Source organism: Grammomys surdaster, unplaced genomic scaffold (genome assembly GCF_004785775.1).
Source record: "Grammomys surdaster isolate TR1022 unplaced genomic scaffold, NIH_TR_1.0 67, whole genome shotgun sequence".
NCBI classification, from domain to species: domain Eukaryota; kingdom Metazoa; phylum Chordata; class Mammalia; order Rodentia; family Muridae; genus Grammomys; species Grammomys surdaster.
In genome coordinates, this window is record NW_021604569.1 from 2,793,116 (window position 1) to 2,818,512 (window position 25,397).

A 25,397-nucleotide genomic window follows, 5' to 3' on the forward strand; every position below is an offset into this window, starting at 1 on the left:
CTAGTAAGCAGTTCTGAACCAACCACCAGTGTCAGCTTCACCTCCTCTCTTTCCAGATGTTCCCTTCATCTTAAAGGTTTCTCTCCACTTACAGCCACTTTATTGCCCCTGTCCTCTGCCTCTCTTTCTCCTCTGTTCCTAGGTTCTGGGCTCATCCAATCCTAAAAACATCTGATATTACTTTGAGACAAGGCCTGTGGTTATGTGGACTTATCTATGGTTTTTACCTTTTAGTAAGTAATCAGGCACCTATAATCTGCTCTATTAAACTGACATTAGGCCATTTTTCATAATAATTGATGAGATCAATTGAAGGAACTCTTGAGCCCGAGAGTTCCTTCCCTATAGGATTGCTGTATCAAAACAGGAAGTTTTGTGGTGGTTCCTCTTCTAGGCAGAAAGTTTTTCTTGATCCCAAGCACTTTACATCGGTTTTTATTACTCTATATTAATTTTTCTATATTTTTCAGACAGACCCTCTCCATTAAGCTCTGACTGACCTTCAACATACAATATTCCTGCTTTAGTCTCCCGAACTCACCACTATACTTTGATCCATAAATATTTTCATGGGCTAGATTTTCACAGCAAGAAATCTTCTTTTGCAGATGTAGAATCTGGAAAAATAATCACATAAAGAGTGCCTCTTATGCATGCTTACCAAGCCACATGCTTGTGGGGGAACTAGCCCACTCACAGCCTACAGCTTCATTTGAGGTACATATGAAGTAAATAGAGCCTTTGCAAATGAGGAAACTAAAGTTCAGAGAGGAAAGACAGGTAATGACTGTCACCAGACTGTCATTGTTTCTCTAGATATCAGAATGAGTTTAAACTAGTGGCTTGAGAGTCCAACTGGAAGCATCCTCAGGAGAATTCTGAAGTCTGGAGGATTGAAGGGAGCTATGCAGAGAAAAAGCTAGAATTAGAACTAACTTTTTCATTTTCTTATTTGGCCTAAGTTAGCAAATGAAAATCTTCTTACAGCTATAGCTGCAAACTAAAATATGAGTGCCTCATACACTTAGGACATCTGTATGTCTCCCTGGCTGCCACAACAGTTTTGAAAATCTGGCACAAATTGAGTACTCACTTGTCTCAAAAATTTAGCTACTCAGTCATAGCCTATTGGGACCTTCAGCAGTTAAGATGGTGTATAGTATGTTCTGATGCTAAGGTCCTCTTCCCCAGTTGGTTCTTGATCTATCAGTAAAGATGCCATGGGCCAATTGCTGGGAAGAGTAAATAAGTAGGACTTCCAGGGGCTGCAGGTAAGCTAGGAGATGCACAGAGAGGAGAAACAATTTTTGCCAGGGTTCAGAGGGACAAAAGATAGCCAGCCATGTGAGATGTCAGGTGGAGTGACCACAGGCCACTTTTACAGGCAGGAGTTTGAGGATGTTGAACTGGGACTGAAGGTGGCTGAGTGACTGAAATTGAGTATAGATGTAGGGTGCTGTTCTGGAAGTACTGAGAAGGACACACTAGCTGAGGTAGATGAGAGGCACCCAGCAGTTAAGCCAATAAGCCAAGTTGAAATTGAACACTGTGTGTGTGTCTGTGTTTTCATCTACAAATCTGATATTTCTCAGAGTAAGCACAGTCCATTCCCAGAGCTTAGGCAGGGTACCAAAAGCTACATGCAACAGGACTGGTAACTTCTTGTTCAAAACATAGGTATTGTGCAAGGAAGCTCTCAGAAGTAAAAATTAGCAGGAGAGGCTGAAACCCAGAAAGAAGAAATGAGTAAGGATGTGCAGGGAGCCTGTTTTGAGCAAAACCCAATGCTGCTACACATATGAGCCTTGTTATAGATATTATCTATACCATCCTGATTTGATAGATGATCTTTGAAGATGAATGGAAATGCAAAAGTCAGTTTTTTCCCTAACCTGTTGTAATGGTTCCATGCAAAATATCTTGAGCTTGCTTATCTGATAGTATTGAATATGGTTATTCACCAAATAAGTGTGAAAGATTATTCTGAGCCAAGCTTTGATGATCAAAAACAGCACTCAAAATTGAGGCAGGAGAATTAAGAGTTTAAGGTCATCCTTGGCTACATAGAAATTTCCAGGGAAGTCTGAGTTCTTGGCTTGAATTCTCTGGAATAGTTTATTGTAGCTTCAAATCATATACCAAATAAAACCCTTTGCCTTAAGGTAAAAAAGATGTAAAGATTTCCTATGTTTATGGGTCAGTAGGATTAACATAGTAAAGTTCTACCAAAAAGCAATATACAGATTCAATGCAATACCCATCAAAATTCTAACATGATTCTTCACAAAAATGTGAAGGAACAATTTTCAGCTTAATATGGAAACACAAAAATCCCAGCATAATTAAAATAATACTGAATAATAGATGAATTGTCTGAAGTATCACCATATCTGATTTCAGATAATACTACAGGACTATAGTAACAAAAACAGCATGGTATTGGAATAAAAACAGACACCTTGATCAATGGATTTGAGTTTTAGACTTAAGCATAAGTCCATATATGAATGTACATCTAATTTTTGATAAAGATGCCAGAAACATACTTTGAAAAAATAGATAGTATATTCAACAAATGATACTGCTCAAACTGGAAGTCTGTACATAGAATACAAATTGACCAATACTTAATCACCCTCCACACAACTCAAGTCCAAATAGATGAAAAACCTCAACATATGGCCAGACACACTGAATCTAGTAGAAATGATAGTGGTGAATTATTTTAATGAGACTAAAATCATCAAATCAGACATTATGAACAGAACAACAATAGCAGAGCTACTAAGAAATATTAATAAATGGGACCTCATGAAACTGAAAAGACTTGCACTGTAAAGATCACCATCATTTGGACAAAGCAGAAGCCTACAAAATAGGATTTTTCTTTTTAACCAACTATATATTTAATAGAGGGTGAATATGTAAAATTTATAAATAATTTTAAAAATCTGAATATATAACCAATAAAAACCAAAATAACCCAATTAAAATGGGGTATAGTTATAAACAGAGAATTCTCAAAGGTGGAAACACAAATGTGTGAGAAGAAACACTTAAAGATATTTGACATCATTAGTCATCAGGAAGAAGCAATCAAAACCATATTAAGATATTTTTTCTTATACTATTTGGAATGGCCAAGATAAAACAAAACAAAACAAAAACCCAGAAAACAAATAAAACCCTGAAAAATGAACAAACAAACCCCAAATGACAGCTCATGCTGGTGGGAGTAAGAAGAATACTAATCCATTGCTAGTAGAAGTACATATTTGTACAGCCACTATGGAAATCAGTGTGGATGATCTTTAAGAAGATGAGAATCAACCTATCTCAAGATCTAGCTATACTACTTGTAATGGTTTGTATACGCTTGGGCCATGGAGTGGCACTATTAGGATGTATGGCCTTTTCAGAATAACTGTGTCACTATGGGCATGGGCTTTAAGACCCTCGTCCTAGTTTCCTGGAAGCCAATATTCTGATAGCAGTCTTCAGAAGAAGATGTAGAACTCTCAACTCCTTCTGCACCATGACTACCTAGATGCTGCCCTGTTCCCACCTGGATGATAATGGACTGAAACTCTGAACCTGTAAGCCAGCCTCAATTAATGTTGACCTTATAAGAGTTACCTTGGTCATTGTGTCGATTCACAGCAGCAAAACCTTAATTAACTAAGACAGAAGTTGGTACCAGGAGTTGGATATTGCTGTGCTAGTCCTGACCATACTTTTGTTTGGAAGAATGTGGATTTTGGGACTCTGGATTTAGAAAGCAATGGAAAGCTTTAAGTGGGGCTTAATGGGTTATTCTTGTAAGCCTATGGAAGACTTTGTTGCTGCAAGTGATTTGAACTATGAAGACCTGGTCTAAGATGTTTCAGTGGAGAATTTCAGTATGTGGCCTAGAGACTGTTTTTGTAGTATTTTGGTGAAGAATGTGAATACTTTCAGCCCTTGTCTGAAGAGTCTACCTAAGGATAAGGTAAAGAGATTTATGTTCACTACATTAGGAAATTTCAAAAATGCCCAGGAAAAATATTTTGTTCTCTGTTTAAGTCTCATGAAGAATGTTTTGAATAAGCATAGCATGCTTAGAAAGGAAAAACATAAAATACATGGTTTGAGTATTAAAGAGGGACAAGGACACGAAATGGAGCTGAATCCTGTGTTCAAGCATATCAAATTGAATTAGAGGAGTGAGTGGTGACCTTGGGGCAAGATCCAACCCAGCTAGGTTTAGGACCAGCCATGGTAGCACATGTCTTTAATTCCAGGAGACTGAGACAAACAGATCTTCGAATTCAAGGTCAATCTGCAGAGCATGTTCCAGGATAACCAAGCTTAGGCACTGAGATAGTTTGAAATCAGAAAGCTATATATTATCAGACTGTCCAAGTCATAACATAGAACTTGCACAGTAGCTATCACATGGATCAACCTGAGCTTAGAGTGCTATAAAGGGCAGAGCTGGGGAAGTGATGCCAGCCCTTTGGAGGAGACTAGAAGATCATGTGTGGATCCCAGACATTGGAACAATAAAGAAGCTGTGAAATGGAAGTTGACTTGGAGACCCCAAGATGTCAAAGATTCAAGAGCCTTGGGATACCTGCCAAGGAAATCTGCTAACAGGTAGTGGAACCAGAACAAGAGAAAGAACTTTCTTGCAGTCAACAAAAATAATAAAAGGAGTTGGAAATCTGAAGAGTGCTCTGACATCAGACATGGAGATGCAGAGTAGGGAGTTTGCCCAGCTGGTTTCCTGTCTTGCTTCAGAAATTACAATTAAGTGCTTGGCTGAATCTCAGAGGAGACTTTGAACTTTGGACTTTTAACATTGTTGGGATGTCTATAGACTATGAGGACTTTGGAAGTGGGACTAAATTTATATCTTTATTGTGCTGTGGCTAGGTATGGCTCCCATCGACTCATGTGTTTGAAGAAGCCCATGGGGGCTAGAGGGTAGAATGTGATGGTTTGTGTACACTTGGGCCAGGAAATGACACTATTAGGAGGTGTGGCCTTGTTGTAGTAGGTGTGTTATTGTGGGTGTGGGCTTTAATACTCTAGTCTTAGCTGCCTGGAAGTCAGTCTTCTCTTAGAGGAGTGCAGATGAAGACGGGGACCTCTCAGGTCCTCCTGCACCATGCCTACCTGGATGCTGCCATGCTCCTGCCTTGATGATACTGGACTGAATCTCTGAATCTGTAAGTCAGCACCAATTACACGTTATCCAAGAGTTGCCTTGGTCAAGGTGTCTTTTCACAGCAGTAAAACTATCTAAGACATACTCTTGAGCGTATATACACTAGAGCGTATATACACTAAAATCTACTACAGAGATACTTACTCCAACATGTTCATTGCTGATTTATTGATAATATCCAGAAATAGGAAACAGGCTAGATGTCCATCAGTGCTTGAATGGTGAAAGAGAATGTGTACAGTTATGTAATGGTATATTACTCTGCTGACAAAAATATGAAAACATGGTGATAACTGAATGGAGATAGAAGAAAATATTCTGAGTGAGGCAACCAAGACCTGAAAAGCAAATATGGTGCAGTACATATTCCTTGTAGGTGAATGTTAGCTGTTAAGTCTTGAGGAAGCAGGCCCCAATCCATATAACCACAGAGGTCAAGTATACAGTAAGGGGCTGAGGAAGAGTGTTGAATCACCTAGGAAGCAGAAATAAAATAGATAGATATAGATGGTTGGGAGGGGGCACTGGAATGGGATGATCAACCAGAGGGGATGGGAGGACAAATGTGGAAACAGAGGAAGAGATAACTATAACAAAAGAACACCTGTGAGGTTGTATGGAAATCTAATACAGTAGAAGTTTCCAAAGTCACATACATACATGAAAGTGATATAAGTAGAATTCCAAAATAATGGGGGGGGGGGAATCTCAACTGGACATCACTGATCATCAAATAAAGCCTCCACTTCCAGAAATCTCTTGAGCATAAAATAGTTGTTGCCCAAAGGGGCTCAATGGAAACATCCAAACAAGCCAGGTTATTATTATTGCCAAGCTACGGGTTTCTTTTCATAATCTGTTAACAAAGCCCTACACAACTCATTGAACATAGAAAAGTTGAGCTGATGCTTTACTGAGAGTTTTCACCACTACTGTCTAGCATTCATGGTACTGGAGAGTATTTTACATGCTACCAAAGAAGAAAGGTAAATACCAACTTGGCTTCAAAACCTTCAGTCAACAATGGTGGTGTCTTTCCTGCAAGTTGTGCTAATTCAGTAGTGATATAAAGCCTGTGCCACCAACCATCATATGATTGTGTCTAAGGCCTGCTGCCTGGCATTAAATCTATTCCCAATACTGTCTAAATAGGTCAGAACACAAGACTATATAGGTGAGGGACATTATGGAAAAATCAAATACTACTGTTCTGCTAAAGAAATAACAATCAAATTACTTTTAACAACATTCTGATATACTCGAGATCAGTGCCTTGCTCAGCTATCATCAGAGCAGCTTCCTCCTGCAGCAAATGAGAACAAATATACACAGCCAGATAGTATGCAGATTGAGAGACCTTGCAACACTTGGTCCTAAACGGGGATGTCTCCATCAAACCTCTTCCTTTCAGACTCAGGGAACTCTGTGAAAAAGGAAGCAGATAGATTGTAAGAGGCTGAGGAAATGGAGGACACCAAGGGAACAAAGCCTTCTAATTAGAGCAGCAGAGATCCACATATGAGCTCACAGAGGCTATGGTAGCATTTATAAGACCTGAAGAGTTCTAAAGCAGATGAGGTATCATCACTGAAAAGAATAGGGAACACAAGCCTAAATGCAAAACAATCTCCAGTTGATAACTACACTCAAATGGCAAATTAGTTTTCTCCACTGGAGTTCATTGGGTGTACAATAAATTCTTAAGCCCAGGCCCATGCCAAGCAGAGAAAGAGCAACACAAAATAAACTCAATGGAATTTTTGGAGGTTCTTTTGTCTCATAATTTTTCCTCAGAGATTTTTTCCTTATATGTCCTCTGGTTTGCTATTTTTTTATGGGATTTTTGTTTGTGTGGATGTGAGCTACTCCTTGAGTTTATATGTATTTCTTTAGCTTTTTCTTTGGGTGTCTTTCTACTATTTTGTTGTTGTTATCCTATTCTGATTTATTTTTTTAATATTATCTAATATCATCATTATGGTCATCATCATTGTTTAGATCCCTGTTTGTATCCTAATGAGAAAGGAAGAAAAAACAATGGTGTGGATTGGGTCAAGTGGAGATTTCAGGAGACTCTGTTAGGAGTTGCTGGAAAGGAAACAATAACATGAATTTACTGGATTAAAGTCATGTTTTTGTTAAAAATCCAAATTCTACTATTGAAATATGCAAAAGATCAAAATTTACTAATAAATTTAATATTGGCTTGTCATCATAAATAAAATAGTGCTACAAAGTGGCTGGAGCTCATCTGTGGACACACTATATTCTTGAAGTACAAGAATGAGAGATCTGCTGAGGAGTAATAGCAAAGGAGTCTGTGGTTTGATCTGTGTACAAAAGGTAGAATCAGTGAAGGGTCAATTGTGTAAGAACCTAGTAAAGGGAAAGAGCAGAACAAATGCCACAGCCTCACACAAAGAACTGAGAGAAAGGGGTCAAAGTCCTGAGGATGGCTAAGCTGAGGAAGAAGAGAACCAGTAATGCTGAAGGAGAAAATGTTACACATGAAGAAGTTTTAGTGCTTTAAATGTTTGGCAAAGAATATGCATATGAACTTCAGAAGTGAATTGAGAGCAGCATTTGCCTTTAAATTAGCTGAAATCTGTCTTCTAGTTTTTCTGGTAGTGCCATATCACAATTTCAGATGGACGATGAACACCTGGATATTGGTGTATATCAATTATTTTTATATACTGAAATGCTACTTTTAGCATCTGTACTTTCCTCTGTCAATTAGAGATAAGGGCTATTGCCCCTGACTGGTAACATTGTTAATGATACTATTAAAGAACCAGTTATTTTCAGACTGCATTCTAATGTCTGGAATCAAGCTAAAGTGGTCACTCTTTGGATATGTGCTTGGCTGTATCACTTATACTTCCTGAACCTTGTATTCTTCTGAGTGCAAAGTAATTAAATGCATTAAAAGAAAACTCCCTTAACTCTCTAAGTACATGTGCTGATTACAGAAATCTCATTCATTTTCTACAACATGTTCTTATTTTATACAATTAAAACAACTTTAAGAGTTAAGATGAGGTTTCTGAAACCCCACGTTTCTAATCACAAACCTGTGTGTAGAATGCAGATGTCTACTTGTGATAGTCTGTTGTAGAATTTGGACATCTACTTATGAAATCCTATTTGTAGATTATGGGCATCTACTTACTATAGTCAACACTGTGTTTCTCTTCACTGTCTTCCAAGGCTATTGGAATAGATATATATTAGTGTGCGTTGTGAGATTTTAGGCTCACTTTATGGATTAAATTTGTCTTCTTACTTATTCTGCTTTAGAATTTTGCCAGAAAAATCTTTGAGTTCCAGCATGTAAACTATCTAGAGTTGTATTTTTTCTGAATAGTCTCTGGAAAGTACAACTTGTAAATGCAAAGCAACATTATCTAAGTTAGTTGCCAGTTGTAGGTATGTAAAAACCTGGTCCTGTAAGAAACTAACTTTAGATGTCTTAGCCAGAGTAAAGGTCTTTCAAATTACTGTTGACAATTTGGGAAAGCTGATTCTCTTTTAGGAAACAGATTCTTAATTATTTGGCAACTAGCATTCCTGCTAATATTTATATCTGTTTTGACATCATGATAGTGACAGGCAGATACTAACTGGATGTTTGGCAGCCCATTCCCTACCATTTTAGTAAAGAACTACATAGACAAGAAGAATGAGCTGTCAAAATATTACTGTCCAGAGAACAGTGAAAAGTGTCATTTAGTGAAAAGAGGAAGGGATGATTTGAATGAAAGAAAGGAAGGAAGGAAGGAAGGAAGGAAGGAAGGAAGGAAGGAAGGAAGGAAGGAAGAAAAAGCCACAAATAAGATTTAAAGTCTAAGAATACTTTAGAATACTCCTCCTGAAGGAAGAGGTGTGAGTCTTTTTGCTCTTTAGTATAAACAACTTTGACTACACTGTATTTTTCTCATAATTGACTTATTGGCTCAAACCTGACCAATTTCGGTTATAATTCAGTTTATATTGAGATATAAAGCCCTGGTAGTGTACACTGTTCATGGGATTTGAGTTTATTTTTATCTTGATAAATGCTGCATTATATATGTAAATGAATTGAGTTTGAAAAATTATAATGGAAGTTTTAAAAAAGATATGTAAAGCTTTTAATCCAACATACTATTTTGGAAATAAAAAATGCTTCCTTCTGTGTGTTTTATAGTTTGCTGAAATTATATATACATTACACAAATACCAAGCATAAATTTACAAAAACTCAATACAGTCAAGAAATTCATTTATCACAGAATATTTTTTTACAAAAACCCAATTCCCTTATATTCTTTGCCATATAACAAATTATTTTATAATATAACATAAATCTAGCAACTGATTTGCATCTCTGCTGCCTTTTAGTGTTAGTGTCTAGTTCTTGGTTACTGTTATATCCTTTGAAATTTCATATAACATTTCTTTACCTAATAAGTACCAGGAGAACTGCTTTCAAAGTACAAGTTTTATATACTTTTTGTTTAAGTATCATACTCAGTTACAGTAACTATTAAGGGTTTGCCCTTCTGAACACAATTGTATTATTAGGAAGAGGATATAAATTCCTAAGCTATACTGAAAAAGATTTGCAGAGTTTATGAGTATAGATGACTAGGCTGGTATCATTGATCACTATATGAAAATAATTCATCTATAGAAAATGTTTTTTTCCTTTAGGAGAAAAATAATTGAAAATAAATACACTCAGAAAAGACACAACAGAACAGTTGTGTCTGTGAGAATATACTTACACATACATAAAAAGAATCATTGAGATTTTATCTGAAACAGAGGTGTACCTATTGGTTAAATGTGTGAATCACTCTACTAAGTGATTAATAGAAAATCTCATTGATATAACTAGTCCTGTAATCTTGTTAAATTAGCTTGATGCCGTAGAGGTTCCATGTACCCTTCTGTAGGGGGCTGATGTTCATAGTTAGAAATTTAGCTTCTTTGGGAACTTAAGAAAACATGTAGCAGTGAATGTGTTTGGAAAAGAGTAAAGCATTACTTACTGTGGAAATATAAAGTAAATATGGATTCTGGTTATTTTTGCAGAGCACTGTTGACTTTCTTTTGCTTCCTTTTTTCTAACCACATTAAAAATGGGGTTTTTTTTTGAGACTTAATTTATGTGTCTGGGCCTTTTGCGTGCACATATGTCTCTGTACCATATGTGTGTAGTGCCTACAGAGGGAAATAGAGTCCATTATATCTCCTGAGAATGGAAATATAGATGGCATGGCCTACCATGTGGCTTCTAGGGGAATGAAAACTTGTCATCTAGAAGACCAGTCAGTGCTCTTGACCATTTATCCATACCTTCAACTCCCCTCCCACATTTTGAACACTGTTTTCACTTGGCAAATCACAAAACTATTCTGAGGAATCCTGCCTGAATCAGGCCCTACATCTTCAAAATTACTGAATTAATTTATCAATCATCTCTTCCCATGATTGTGAATAAATAATAGATAAATTTTCTCATGATTAGTTATTCCAAAAACTCATAAGCACACCATATAGATTTTTTTTCAGCAGCAAAGTGATCTAAAGTTTGCTTATACTATAAAAAGTCTTCACAGGATCCCATTGAGAATTCTTGAGTTTCATGGAGTGGTGATTTTTAAATTGTATTCCACAAAAGTCCAGAGCAATACTCTTTACAAAATGATGTGACAATGCTGGGTATTCATTTGAAGCTGGCTCTGACCCCAGGAGAATCTAGCTTTTGTAGACAGAAAGACCAATTATTTCTATGATATTGTTGGATTATAACCTTTATGATATGATCATTATATAAGGTTTATCTGTATATTATGGCTGATGATACCAAGTGTTTGTGTGTTTCAATGTAAAACTTTGGATAAGAGTCTGATTATATTTTGTTGACTAACACAATGTCAGTGGATGATTTTGTCACATTAATGTGGTTTTCCCTAGTAGTTTTCTAACCACTTCCTAGCTATTGGGTGACAATGTCAGAAAAGTTGAATTTGGTTTGACTTGAGCAGAACATTTTACCATTCTTTTGTTCTATTTTCAAAAGTATTCTCCAATATCTTCCTTCAATAAAAGGTTTTTCACTCATAGGGAACTATTTACAATCACACTGTAATCTTCACAGTTGCCTATTTAGACTCTTGAGAGTTGGCCTCATCTGCTCTTTTGATCTTTCTTGGAGACTTATTTTTGCATCTGCTCTCTTATCTCTGTCATTGTAATTATGTTTAACAAATCCCTATTTGTTTTCTGGTTTCTTCTTCTGGGGAGATAAATTGGTGGAATGTAGAACAGGTTGCAGATAATCTCTTTGTCTTGCACCCAATGTATTCCCCACATGAAGTTACAAGAAAATGTAATCACATCTCTCTACTTCATCTTTATTTTCCTACAAGTTTTAATCTTTGTAAATGTTTTCATATACTGTATTTTGATCATGTAATATCAAGGCTTAGAAACTCTGCTTGCCTTCTCTTTCCTTTGTAAACTCCAATGCCCTTAGACCTCAAGGCTACTCTTCTGTCCTGTTGCATTTGGAAGGTTTGTGGCCCAGGCTTGAGACTGAATAAAGACTCTTGTGTGCTTGTATCCGTTCCTGGTGTTCTCCTGGGGGTGGGGGGGTCTTGTGAACTGGGTACAATATTTAGAGTCTTGTTCAAGATCCCCCAGACCCTGAGGATGCCACCTAGAAGGTCTGATGCTAGCTGGTAAATTTCTAGTGTTTTTGTGTATTGTCTGTGCCTGTTCTTATTTTTGCTTTTGAAGAAAGCTTTAGGTGTCAGTATACATGGCAGGGAGTGACTTAGAGCAGATATGCTGGAAAGTCACAACCTTGGGGGTCACGGAGACTTTCCTGGTCCTAGGATGAATGAAGTACCCTTCTGTCAGTTGAAAGAATTTTTGGTGGAACACAGAGAGTACCACAGTCAGTTACTTTCCTCCCCATACTGCTTTTAGTGAGACTGAGTTTTTGGAATAATTTTTGTTTTCAGTTGCAGAACAGCTATTTTGCATGTATTCGTTTGTCTATTTTGTTTCTTATGTTGTTTGGTCTTTATTTGCATTAAAATGGTACAGATGCCATGGGGCAGACCTCCTCTAACCCCCTTAATCTTGTTCTGACTCATTTTAAAGAAGTTAAGACTAGGACTCATAACTTCTCTATGAATATGAAGAAAGAGAAAGTGGCCACATATTGCAGCTTGGAGTGGCTGGCTTTCGGTGTTGGATGGCCACTGGAGAAGACATTTCATCTCATCATAGTGATGGCAGTGGTAGACAGAATGTTTCAAAAGGCTCATAAGCACCATGATCAAGTGTGCTATATAATAATCTGAAAGAATTTAGTAATGTACCACCGTGGGTTGAGCCTCTCCTCTTTTCCTCCTGCTACTATTTCTCCATTAGCAGGAACCATGCTGAGACTGGTGATAGGTGAGCGAGAGACTTCCAAACTAACAGCTCCTCTCTGCCCTGTCTCATGTGAGAGTACCCCAGAGGATCTTATCCCCCCCCACCTTATAAATCCCCTTTACCTATGCCACGGGATGATGAGGAACAACAGGTGCCAGTGCCATAGCCCTGCCACCTGTTCCCGCAGTATCAGTTTTTGGTGGCAGAAGGGGAATCTGCACATTGTCCCCTGAGACTGGTGGCCTGGAGGAAGATTCCACTGTTCTGCCCCTATGGTCAGTGGTGTCAGCAGACCAACATGGGAACCAACCTCACCACCACTGGACCTTTGCTACTGCTGACTTCTATAATTGGAGGATGCAAAATGCTTGATTTTCTGAGAACCCTAAAGATCTTACAGACCAAGAAAGGGAACATATTATCCTGGAGGCTTGGAAAAATGTACCAGGAATTAACAGTGCTGGAACCCAGAACCCAGCCTACATTGATGAGGAATTTCCCCTTAAAAGACTGGGACTTCAACATGACTGAAGGTAAGGGGCACATGCAAATTTACCGCCAGGCTCTATTGATAAGTCTCTAAGTGGCTGCTAGATAGCTCACTAGCTTGGCCAAGGTTTATAATGTTAGGCAGGCAACTGATGAAATCCCAGCAGCATTATTCAAACAAGTCATGGAGGCTTTCCAGCACTATCCACGTATAAACCCTCATAAGCAGAAAATTCAAACCCAGTAGTCCTGGCTTTCATCAATCAGTCATCATTGGATATTAGGAAGAAGTTACAGAGCCAAGAAAGATTAAGAGATAGGTCATGGAGGGATCTAGTGGAAGTTGCAGATAAGGTATACAATAACAGAGAAAGTGAAGAAAAAAAAACAGATTAAGACAGGAAATAGAGATTTGAATGGGCATATAGCCAGAGTCCTTATAACCAACAATGCCCTGGATCCAGGGATAAGGAAAAGCCAGTTCCAATGGATTGATGAAAGAAAGGCATATAAAAGAGGCTGCCAACCAACATTGGGTAAGAATCAATGTGCTTACTGTAAGGAAAAAAGGTCATTGGGCTTCTATTGTTTGAAGAAATTTCCCCAAGCATGGGCAGAAACATGAGGCATGGGCCTGGCAAAACAATGAATTCAAACTAGGAGCTTTCCCAGCTTGAGTCACCAGAAACCATGGAAGGGCATCATACCCCATATCCACAAACTGTTGGCCCTGGTAGTCCTCAACTTATGCCAGTAGGCTTGGCATACTCCACTATTGCCAGTTCAAAGCCAAATTCTAATGACTACCATCCTGTTCATGACCTATGGTGAATCAGTCACAGGGGCGTGTACATACACTCTACAGTGCTTAACCCCAATAGCTTGCTGAGCTCGTAGCTACTAGATCAAAAATGGTATTTTGTCTTTGATCTAAAAGATGTCTTTTTAAGCTTACTCCAGCCCCCAAGAGTCAGGAATATCTTGTCTTTGGATGGTATTTCCAAAAGGAAGGAGTGAATGAACTGTTGACCTGGATTCACCTTCCACATGTATTCAAGAACTCACCCAGTATATTTGAAGAAGCTCATTATGAGGACCTGGGTGAGTACTGTTCTAACAACCTGAATATTACCCTTCTCCAATATGTAAATGATCTGATTGCAGCAAAGTTAAAAGAGAGTTATCAAAATGGGACTCAGGGACTCTTTTAGACTCTCGGGAACAAGGAGTATCAAGCATCAGCTAAAAAGATGCAACTCTACAAGACCAAGGTCACCTATCTTGGTTACATTCTGTAGAGAGGCCAATGATAGCTCTCAGCAGCAAGAAAAAAGACTGTCTGTAGTATTCCTAGCCTCAAGACTCCTCAGAAGGTGAGAGTTCTTCAGGACTTCAGGTTTCTATAGACCATGGACTCTGGGCTTTGCAGAGATGACTAGGATGGAGCTACCAAAGAAACTAAGGGCTTTATCCAGACTCAGGAACAATAGAAAGCCTTTAAAAAGCTAAAACAAGCCCTCTTGTCAGCCCTGCTCTAGAGCTGCCAGACATCACTAAGCCATTCCATTTCTATGTTGATGAGCATGGAGGGGTAGCTAAATGGGTCTTGACCCAAACTTTAGGGCCATGGAAATGGCAGGTGGCTTACTTATCAAAGAAACTGGACTCAGTGGTAGCAGGATGGCCACCTTGCCCATGTATTATAGGAGCCATGGCACTGTTGGTTAAAGACACAGATAAACTAACTTCGAGGCAAAATTTGACTGTGACTACCTCTTATGCCATTGAAAAGGTACTCAAGCAGCTTCTTGATCAATGGCTCAGTAATGCCCATATGACTCATTATTAGACTTTACTAATCAACCTTGACTAAGTTACTTTTCAGCCACCTGTTTTCTTGAACCCTGTGACTCTTCTATCTGACCCTGATTTGGACTGTCCACTCCATCTATATGACAAGATTCTGAATCAAGTACATAGCTCCCAACCTAATTTTAAGGACTCTTCTCTGCCAGAGGTGGAGCGGACTTGTTTATGGACAGAAGCAGCTTTCTCCATGAGCCTCAGAGGAGAGCAGGGGTGGTAGAGACTACAAAGATGGAGGTAACCAGGGCTCAGTCTCTTCCTCCAGGCACTTCAGCTCAAAGGGCCAAACTGCTAGCATTAATACAAGCCCTAATCATAGGAAAAGACTGGCTGTTAACATCTACACAGACAGTATTTGCAACTGTTCATGTACGTGAAGGCATCTACCATGAACAAGGGCTCCTAACACCAGAAGGGAAAATCTATAAAGAATAATGATGAAATTCCACAACTTTTTAGAGCCTTCTGGCTGTCAAAAAGATTGGCCATCTTTCATTGCCTGTGACACCAGAAAGAAACAACACTAATGGCTAGAGGTAACAAGCTAGCTGACAAGACTGCTAAAGAGAGCATTACAAGGAACATTCACCTCTTTATTATCCACTGTTCCTCAAGAACCACCCAACCCCAACTTGCCAGTCTTAGGATTTTTAATCATCCAAGTTAAATCAAAAGGCTGGTGTGGGTTAGGGGCTGCAATACATACAGTACATACTGTTAGCAGGGACAGCAACTCAGAACTAGGACCAGGTCAGTTTTAACTTGAGAGGATTGATGCCCTTTTGGCCAGCTGAAACAACTTGGTTCCTGGAGTTGATTTTTGATTTGGGCCTGCTAGCTGATAACTCAGGGCTCAACATCCAACAGACTCCTCAAGATTTATATCCTAAATGTTGATGGGAGACTTTTCACATATGTTCATGGGGAAAAAGAACTACCAAATGTGGGTGTCTCAAATAGATTTATTATGCTTCCTGCTAATGTAAAACCTCAGTCACTCAAAATGGAGGATGGAGGGTATCAAAAGAGGATCTTATTACAGTTTCCTGACAAAGGGACAACTCCAAAGTTGTGCTCAAGTTCACTGACAAGGGAAAGCAAGCCAAGGGATTGGAAGGTGGGACATCTTGGGGTATCTGGCTCTACATTATTGGAGGTTACAAACCCAGGTCACTCTTTACAGTCAAATTCTTAGTAAGGCTTGCTATAGGCAAGCTTCCAGCAGCAGTAGGGACAAATCAAATTCTGGCTCCCTCCCCACAAATCAGCATTGGGCCCAACATCCTTTAGACTGACAACTACCTTACCACTGGTCACCCTATCACAAAGACCCTCTGTCTCCTTAGTTCTTGCAGTTCACTTAGTTCCTGAACTCCCTTCTGAACAACCAGAATCAATGGATCCCCTCTGGTCAACAGTGCTAAATACCTTCCAGATACTAAATGCTTCCAAGCCTGAAATTGCCACCTCCTGCTGGTTATGTTATGATAGACCCTCCTTTCATGAAGGCATTGGGTTAATAGCTGAATATAATGTTTCTGAAAGATATTTTGCATGTGGATGGTCACAAGACGGTCTATTTTTAACCCTTAAAACTATATTGGGACAGGGTAACTGCCTTAAGAAAGTCCCCATGTCACATCAACACCTCTGTAATGGAAACATTTCTAAAGTCCATTCCAAATGTTTTATCCCTTTAGAACAAATATGGTGGACCTGTTTTACTGGACTGACCCATTTGATTGTGTGAATGGGACAGTTCTTAATTATTCTACCCCAGGTGGGTTATGTACTTTGGCTTAATTAGTGCCCGCACATAACCTATTATTCAGAGGAAACAGTACTGAGAGCCTTAGTAGGACAAATTAAGGGAGATCTTATGAGACAAAAAAGAACCTATCTCTTTGACCTTAGCATTAACTCTAGGGGAAGGGCTTACCGAAGCGGGTACTGGAATAGCTGCATTGGCATTACAGGAAAAAAATTATCACAATTTAAAGGCAGATAAAGATGAAGATATCCATGGCCTAGAACGATCCCACATTGAATGGAATATAGATTCTCTGGCTAAAGTGGTGTTACAAAACAGGTAAGGATTAGACTTAGCATTCCTGCAACAAGGATGGCTATGTACTGCCTTACATAAGGAGTGCTATTTCTATGTTAAACATTATGGAATTATTTGTCAGTCATTGGCTAAAGGCCAAGAAAGCCTGGACAGATGCTGAAGAGAAGGGGAAGAATCCAAAAGTTGGTAGCATTCACTATTTGATTCCTCCCCTTGCATAACAACTCTTATTTCCACCCTCATGGGACTCTTAGTTATTCTTTTACTTCTCCTTACCTCCAGACTGTGTATCATAAGCAAGTTTTTGCAATACACAAAACAGAGATTGGGGGATGTTCAATTATTGATCATGAGGTCTCACTATCAACAAATAAGGACAAAAATCCAGACCTCTAGGAGCCTAAGATTAGCCTTCACAGTAGCTAGTAGAAGGGAGGAATGAAGAGACTGAGCAGAACAAACATCATTTTGTTTTTTAGACTCTATTTTAGGCTTTTTGTCCTCAAAGTGACTTGGCCCCCACCCTTGAGTTCTGGGGAAAAAAATGAGGTATTCCTGGCAATAGCAAAATAAACTTAACAGTTGTAGCCACCAAAATAACAGGGTTGGCTAAGTAATCATGAATCATTCCCATGTGAAGATGCACCTTTTAGATGTGTGGTTCCTCCTTACAGTTACACCAAATGCTGTAAACCAATCAGCTTAAAGGCCAACACTCCTTTACCCTCTTACCAAATCATGAAATACCAAGGCTTGAAAATCCCGACTTGTGGGTTTTTTTTCCTTTATAAACCCCATTTCCCTAGACTTAAGGGTTACTCTTCTATCCTGCTGCATCAGAAACGTTTATGGCCCAGATTCAATCTGAATAAAGACTCTAATGTGCTTGCCTGAGAATTGTGGTCCCTGGTGATCTCTTTGGAGTTCTCACAAACTAGGCCCAACAGAAGCAAGGAGATTCAGGAGTAGGCAAGAGAATTGAACTTGGGAAATTTGCCTTATTTTTTGTTTTGTTTTGTTTGTTTTGTTTTTATTGGATATCTTATTTACATTTCAGATGTTAACCCCTTATTCTGTTTCCCCCCACACCCCGCCCAGGAACACCCTATCCCATCCCCCCTCCTCCTGCTTCTATGAGGATGTGCCTTTTTAACTCAACACTGAAAAGTAGACGGAGTCAGGCAGTTTCAAGTTCCAGACTGCTTTGGTTACATAATTATTGGGTTATATAGTGACAAACAATCAGAAAAATACAAACAAACAAAACACAAAAACAAACCAACAAAAGGAAATGAACAGAATTCTTGTCAGTGGCTATGAAGTAAAGAAGTTGTGTTTGGCAGTTTGAGCAGATGTCCATGATTCAGTTCATATGGCAGGATGGTTATTTTGAGTAGAAAATTGTCAGAGACTGTGAAACTAAAGTTGCATCCTACTTAAAAGTAAAACTCTTTATGAAGAAGGAAAGAATGTAGTCCTATTAAATAAAACAGTATATGAATAAATCTTTATTGAGTATTTATAAAATCAACTCACTTGGATGGCAATATTTATTTTGGAGGAAAACCTAATTAAAAGATTTAAGAATACTACCACTATCAATAAGAATAAACATTCCAGAATGTTATAAGTATGTACACATTTTCTCTTTTAATTAGAGTAATGATATAACTATAAAATATTAATTAATTTTATTGTTTAATTTTTTGTTAATTTTAAGTTATAAAACTGGAAGTCTGTTGTTGGTCTGTGGTATATACCTGGATCACATGCTAATTTAATTTAGACTTTGCTCCAGGGAGAGAGTTAAATAATCTTGGATATGAATTGCTGTCTAATGTAATCTCTGTGACAGGATTACTCAGACAGGAATTTAACTTATTGCTAGAAAGTTTACAAATATAGTGGCCCTTGTTTCATAATCAATTCCTATGGTTTTATGGCACTATAATCTGAAATTTTAATACAAATGTGGCAGATGATAAAGAGACTAAATTCCAGTGAGAGATTACAACTGACATAAGTATAAGTCAACATATGATATCTGAGGCACACACAGCACATGACTGCTTCATTTGCAAGACCTACTTCATGTCAGGAAAGAGTCCATTCCAAATAAAAAAAGCCACAAAAAGTCTAACAACCCAATGAAATACTGTCTCATTAAGTAAGGCTGATTCCAAAAATCAATTGCCATTTACAAAATAAAACACTGTTCATCTTTTTCTATAAATATAAAATTGGTGACATTTGAAAAACCTGTTGGTGTACAACCAGCTTATGTAATATCATGCTTCTTCAGCATGAGCTATATGTAGAAAAAACAGTAATTAACACTAATTAACACTAATTACTTACTCTTTCTTTTTTCTTTCTCTCTCTCTTTCTTTCTCTTTCTTTCTTTCTTTCTTTCTTTCTTTCTTTCTTTCTTTCTTTCTTTCTTTTTTGTTTATTTACCCTCACCAATATGTACTGCTGAAGGTAGACAAGTGTTAAAATTGTTTTTAGGTTCAACCCTAACATGAGTTATTTTCTTAGAATGCTTTTCACGGTTACAGAAAGGAAAGGAAAGACAAACACCCTATGGTCAAAGGTGGGGTTGTCTCTGGATTGCAGGGAAGATTTTTAAGTTTCTCAATGATTTACTTTTTACCATAGGATTTACATCTACAATGTTTTCTGTAATTGTATAGTTATTGCAAACAGGTAATACTAAGGTACCGTAATGAGCATTTTGCTTATGATTTAAAGTGACAACCCCCTCTATTTAGAAACTACCCTAGTTTACTTTTTGTTGGCATGGGGAAAAAAACACTTACAAAAGCAACTCGAGAGAAAAGAAGTCATTCAACTTTCCATTTATTGTCTAATATCAGGGAAAAATAGGGCAGGACCATGTCAGCAGGAACTGAAACAGAGACACTAGAGTGCTGCTTTCTAGGTTGCTTGCTTTGCATGACTTGTTTAGCTTGTGTTCTTATACAAGCCAGGACCACCTGCACAAAAGGCACCTCACACAGTGAACTGGGTCATGCCAAATGAATCACTCATCAAGAAAATATCCCACAGACATGTCCAGAGACCCATCGGATGGAGGCAATTCCTTAACTGAGGCTTTCTGTTCTCACGTGTGTCAAGTTGACAGTCATGATGAATCACTACAGAAACCACCAATGGCTTCATTGCCATGTAGTTAAGTACAAGAACTTCAATCCAAAGAGTAGAGCCTTCATGAAAACATCCCTCCCTTCTCTCCCCTGCCTCACCTTTACTATTTCCCATTTGAGCATCTCTCCTCCTCACTCCAGTAGTAAGACCCCTGCAATATTCTGGTTTTGCAGTATGTATGCCATTCTTTCCTAATCTTTAGCCTCCCATTATTCACTTTCTTTGAGTTGCCAAACTTGATAAAAATTTGTTTTACTTTACTACAAACAGAATATAATTTTGTTAATATTAAGTTACTGAGTCATAGAATGATTTGTCGGCTTGTACCTGCTGAGTACTCATCACATCATGTCATATTAGAATTAAGTGAACAATTCATCACATTAAAAAAGCTTCCAATAGAAACTAGAGCCATTTTCTAGCCTTTCAAAAGGGCATAGAGTACAAACTATGCTTTCTTAGTTTCAAACTTATATTTAGAATATATATATATATATATATATATATATATATATATAATATAGCATTAAATGCAGAGGAAAATACATAAGTACATTATTCTGGAAGCAGAAATTTTGAAGTCCCTCTTAATTTTGCAAGTGAAATTCTTAATTAACTTTTACATTTTATCTTGGCTTCCTCACTATGTCTAATAAAGGACTGTTAGTTCATGACTGATCATTTGACAGCTATAATAGACACTCCAGACTGGATACTGAATTTTACTCCTGGAATTTCTATTCAGTGCTACATAGTTCTTTCCTATCTAGGTCATTCTGAAATCACGACTTTCACTTTGGTATAGTCTTTACATGACTTAGGTTGAAATTTATTCTGTCACAGGCAGGGACATAATGTCAATGTGAGTCTTGTGTCTCTGCTTTAACATGAGTTTTTATTGTATTCCCTCCAATGTCTTTCAAACAACACAATATCATGTATTTTGAAACCCTCCTAATTGAAACCCTGTTCAAGACTAACTCTACATTTTATTTTCTATGTTCAACCAATTTCAAATGTCATGTCCTTGACACAATCACCATCTTAAAATTTATTTCATAGAATTTCACTGGTTTACTAATCGCACTGTATCTTCTATGTAAGGAGAACATCAAGTATGGCTAAAAGTATATAATGCTGAACAGCAACTATGCATGTAATGATTTAACTGATTTCAATTTGATTGGGTTCAGAAGGAACTAGTGGATTAGGGAAAGACTTTTCTGGGTATGGTTATGAAAATGTTTTCAGAGGCAGACCAGGATGGCTCTGATCTAATGAATGAGCTGACCCAAGGATGAATTAGTACTATAATGGTGTTATGGACAGCAGCTGAAATCGCTAGCTGGAGGAATAGGAAACAAGAATATGTCATGGCATGCAATAAGTCTTACTTTCCCCCAGTTCTTGCTACCATTTTGTGAGCTATTTGCTCTGCTGTGTACTCAGTGCAACAATAATCATGCCTCTTAATTTGTGAGACTTAAGTAAATGTTTTCTCCTTCCAGCTTTATGTGTCTGGTATTTAGTTATGGCTATACAAAAGTAATTGACACAATATATTAAAAACCTCACACAATAAAGCTCTGATGACCTTTATAACTCATAAGACAGATTCTGTGTTGTCATTTCAGTAACTGAGAAAAGGTAGGTATAGGAGCTGATGAGCAAGGGTCCTCAGTAGAAATCTTAAGATCAACATGGGATCAGGGTGCGGGAGAGTATCAGCTAATGATCTAAGGGGGAATATTATCTTTTTCATGTTTCTTCCTGTCCTCTTAGCACTTCCAGTAAAATGCAAAATGTGTACAGCAAATTTGTAAACACAATGGATTCTTGGAAACCTTTACTATGTCAGTATTGAAATTAGTTTGTTCATCATGTAAATGTTTATGAAATGTTGAAATTTGACATGTAGAAACATGTATCTAAAATGGCTGGCCAGTTAATCCATTCACATTCACAGACACAAAAGGACTTTTATGGAGGCTCTGTGTGAGCTTACTATTTAAAACTTTGTTACTCATTTCTCTCAAAAAGAACACTAAAGAGAAGTGAGATTGTAAACCAACTGGAGATGCTTCTGAAAAGAAAATATACAAAAAAATGACCTGATTTGTTAACATTTTTTCAGAAAGTCATTTGGACTTTTATATCTCATTTTGCCATACTCCCACAAAAGAGAACAAAGACAACTCATGAGATTAGACACTTCTTTCTGGACACACCTGTTCTTTTAGAAGCTCTAACTCTAATGAATTCTCACTTTAAGAGAATTATTAAATTCCCAACAGCTCCCAAGAAAATCCTAATAATTTTCTTCATGGCACTTTGCATTTATTAATTGTTGCTATGCAACCCAAAAGTTTAAAATAAAACACAAAATTTGACATATAATAGCTCTGTTGATCAAAAAAACCTCAGAGACCACAGCTTCATGCCTTTTCTTCTCAAGTACAGATAAGCTTTAGAAAAATGTGAATTAAATTGGATTAATTTTATTATAGTTTTAGAAACAAAAGCCTCAACAAAGTGCTGAATGCATAGAAACAGCTACTGTCTACCGTTGATAAATGCTTTACTGTTGATAAATACTGGTAATTAAAAAGCAGCAAGATGGACAGAATGCGTTCAGATCAGCCTTTGACAGAATAAAAATACTGTAGAAAATCTTCATACTAACTGGATACCCCAGATAACAAGTCTTACTAGACCATAGTATTTTTTTCACCTTTTGATTACCTGACAGAAGCTAAACCAAAGTAGAAGAACTCAAGGACCATGACCAAAGAGCTTCCACAAGGCAGTGTCTTTTCATGGAGTGATATGTGTATTCACTGTTTGGGGATATTTTTATAATAGCAGGATTTTGAGAAGCTAATTTGGCAACCAGAAGTTAGTTATATTAGTTTGTTATGATTATTTGTTCTAAAAGTTATTTTATTCATTTAAAGAAAATAGCTATTAGAACAAAAATGTGATAAAGATTCTTCTCATCCTCATCCTTCAATCTTCAATTGAAGTGGACCACATTCAAGGCCTCATCCTTAATCAGTGCTGGAGAAAGGAAAGGCAATAAAACATTTAAACAATAAAACTATTTTTTTCATATTTTGTCATCTATCCAACATATTAATGGAACAAAAATTTCTCAGCCCGAGCATACTAAACAGAAGGACTCTCAAGTACATTCTCCTATATTCCTCTTTTGCACCCTTTGTTTTTCTCCATGTCTCTCTCCAAAGAACTATGTTTAATTTTAATATTGCTCATATACAAGGTCCCATTATGTAGTCCTGGTTGGCATGCTATGCAGAACAGGCTGTCCTTAGACTCATATATCTGGCTACTTCTGTCTTCTCAGTGCTTGAATTAAAGTCATGTGCTACCACAGCTAACTGTTTTAGTGAATTTTCCAAAGAAATGTAAACAGAAACAAAAATTTTAGCAAAAGCATATATTACATGCAACTTTTCTCCTTAAAGCTTTATGTTGTGTCACAGATGCTATTTCCATAAGGAAAGGAACATCTTTACTGTTTCTAGCTTCCCAACAGCTAGATCTTAGATGTTGAGTCTATGATCTCTTTGTCTGTATGTTTGTTGGTGTATAGAAAAGTTACTGTTTTATGCAAATTGAGTCTGTATCCTGTCACACTGCTGAATTTGTTTATTGTTTCTGCATATTTTCTAGTAGAAAATTTGGCCTAATATTGAGAGCATGTGATAATAGAGACACATTTTTGTTTACCAGATGATTTATTTTTTAGAAGTTTAACAGTATTCTATTAATGAAATCAGCATATTTATTGTATATCTTTGTGCTACTTGTATTTTAGATTATTTGGAGTTGATGATCTTGCTTTGCAGCCACAGAAATAACTTACATCATTTAAGCTTAACTGAATCTTAGGGATTTACCTTCCCAAAGATTATATTGCCTGAAGATTGGCAGTCATACGGGCACATGTATGTGTATATGGACAGTGGTGAGTAGAAGGATAAGTGAGTCAGCCATTAGTATTGAGGTAGGGCAGTGTGTTTTAATTACTGACTAAATTCTTTGATGATTTTCATACTATTCTTTTATAGTCAATTTTACACATGAGTATATTTACTTTCTACTTTAATTTTACCACATATTTTAATATATATTTTTACATTACCCTGTCTTTAATTGTTACCTATCAAGTGCCAGCTTTGCACCGTATATTGCTTATTTATGCCTTTTTATGTTTAATATTTGTAGCATATTAAAATGAATATACCTAAGAAACAGAATTTTCTACTGTAAATCTTCTCTATTTCTTTATATTTTCATTCATTTCTGCTTTGCATTTTTGTTATACAAATAGTTTTTAACTATTTGAGTTCAATGTTTACACTCATATTACATATTCTTACTGCATAATGAATTGTTTAATTTTATAACATTATTTTTTCTGGTAAGCTTTAGTGAATGTATTACATGACAATCAATTCCACACCAATTTTTTCTTATTATGTCATAGATTTATTTCATTTTAACTTCTTAATCTGTGCATTGTGAATTTATAGCTATTTATTTTTGAAAACAAAAACTTTTATGAACATTTGAAAAATTTTAATTTCTAATTAGTAAATAACTAAAACTTGAAAATTAAACCTAAACATTTATTATTTTTATGACCTTGAATACATATGACAAGGATTTAGATTTAGTCTATTTAGATAGCGCAATGAAAAGTCTACCATGTAAGATTGAAATGATTTTATTTTTAGTTCATCACAGAATCAAATATCTAGCCTTTCCATTCTGTTTACAGAACTACCATCTTGTAGAGTTGTTTCACCTACTGTTGCTATAGTGTGTGTACACACAGTCATGATACATTGTGACACTGTGCAGAATGAAAATGAGCTCCAGAAACATTTCCTTTGATTTAGACCTGATGCCAACACTGCAAATCAGTTGAAAGCCTCATATTTGCTTGTTATTTTACAAACAAAATCCCAAACATTAGATTTACCATATAAAGAATCAGAAGCCAGATGCTGTGGTGAAAGCCTGCTAGCTGAGAGGCAAAGAAAGCATTCAGCTGACTTTCTTACTTGACCTACATTCCAGAAGGTAAAAGCTCCTTCTCTTCCCCCCTCTCTCCCTCTCCCTCTCCCTTTTCCT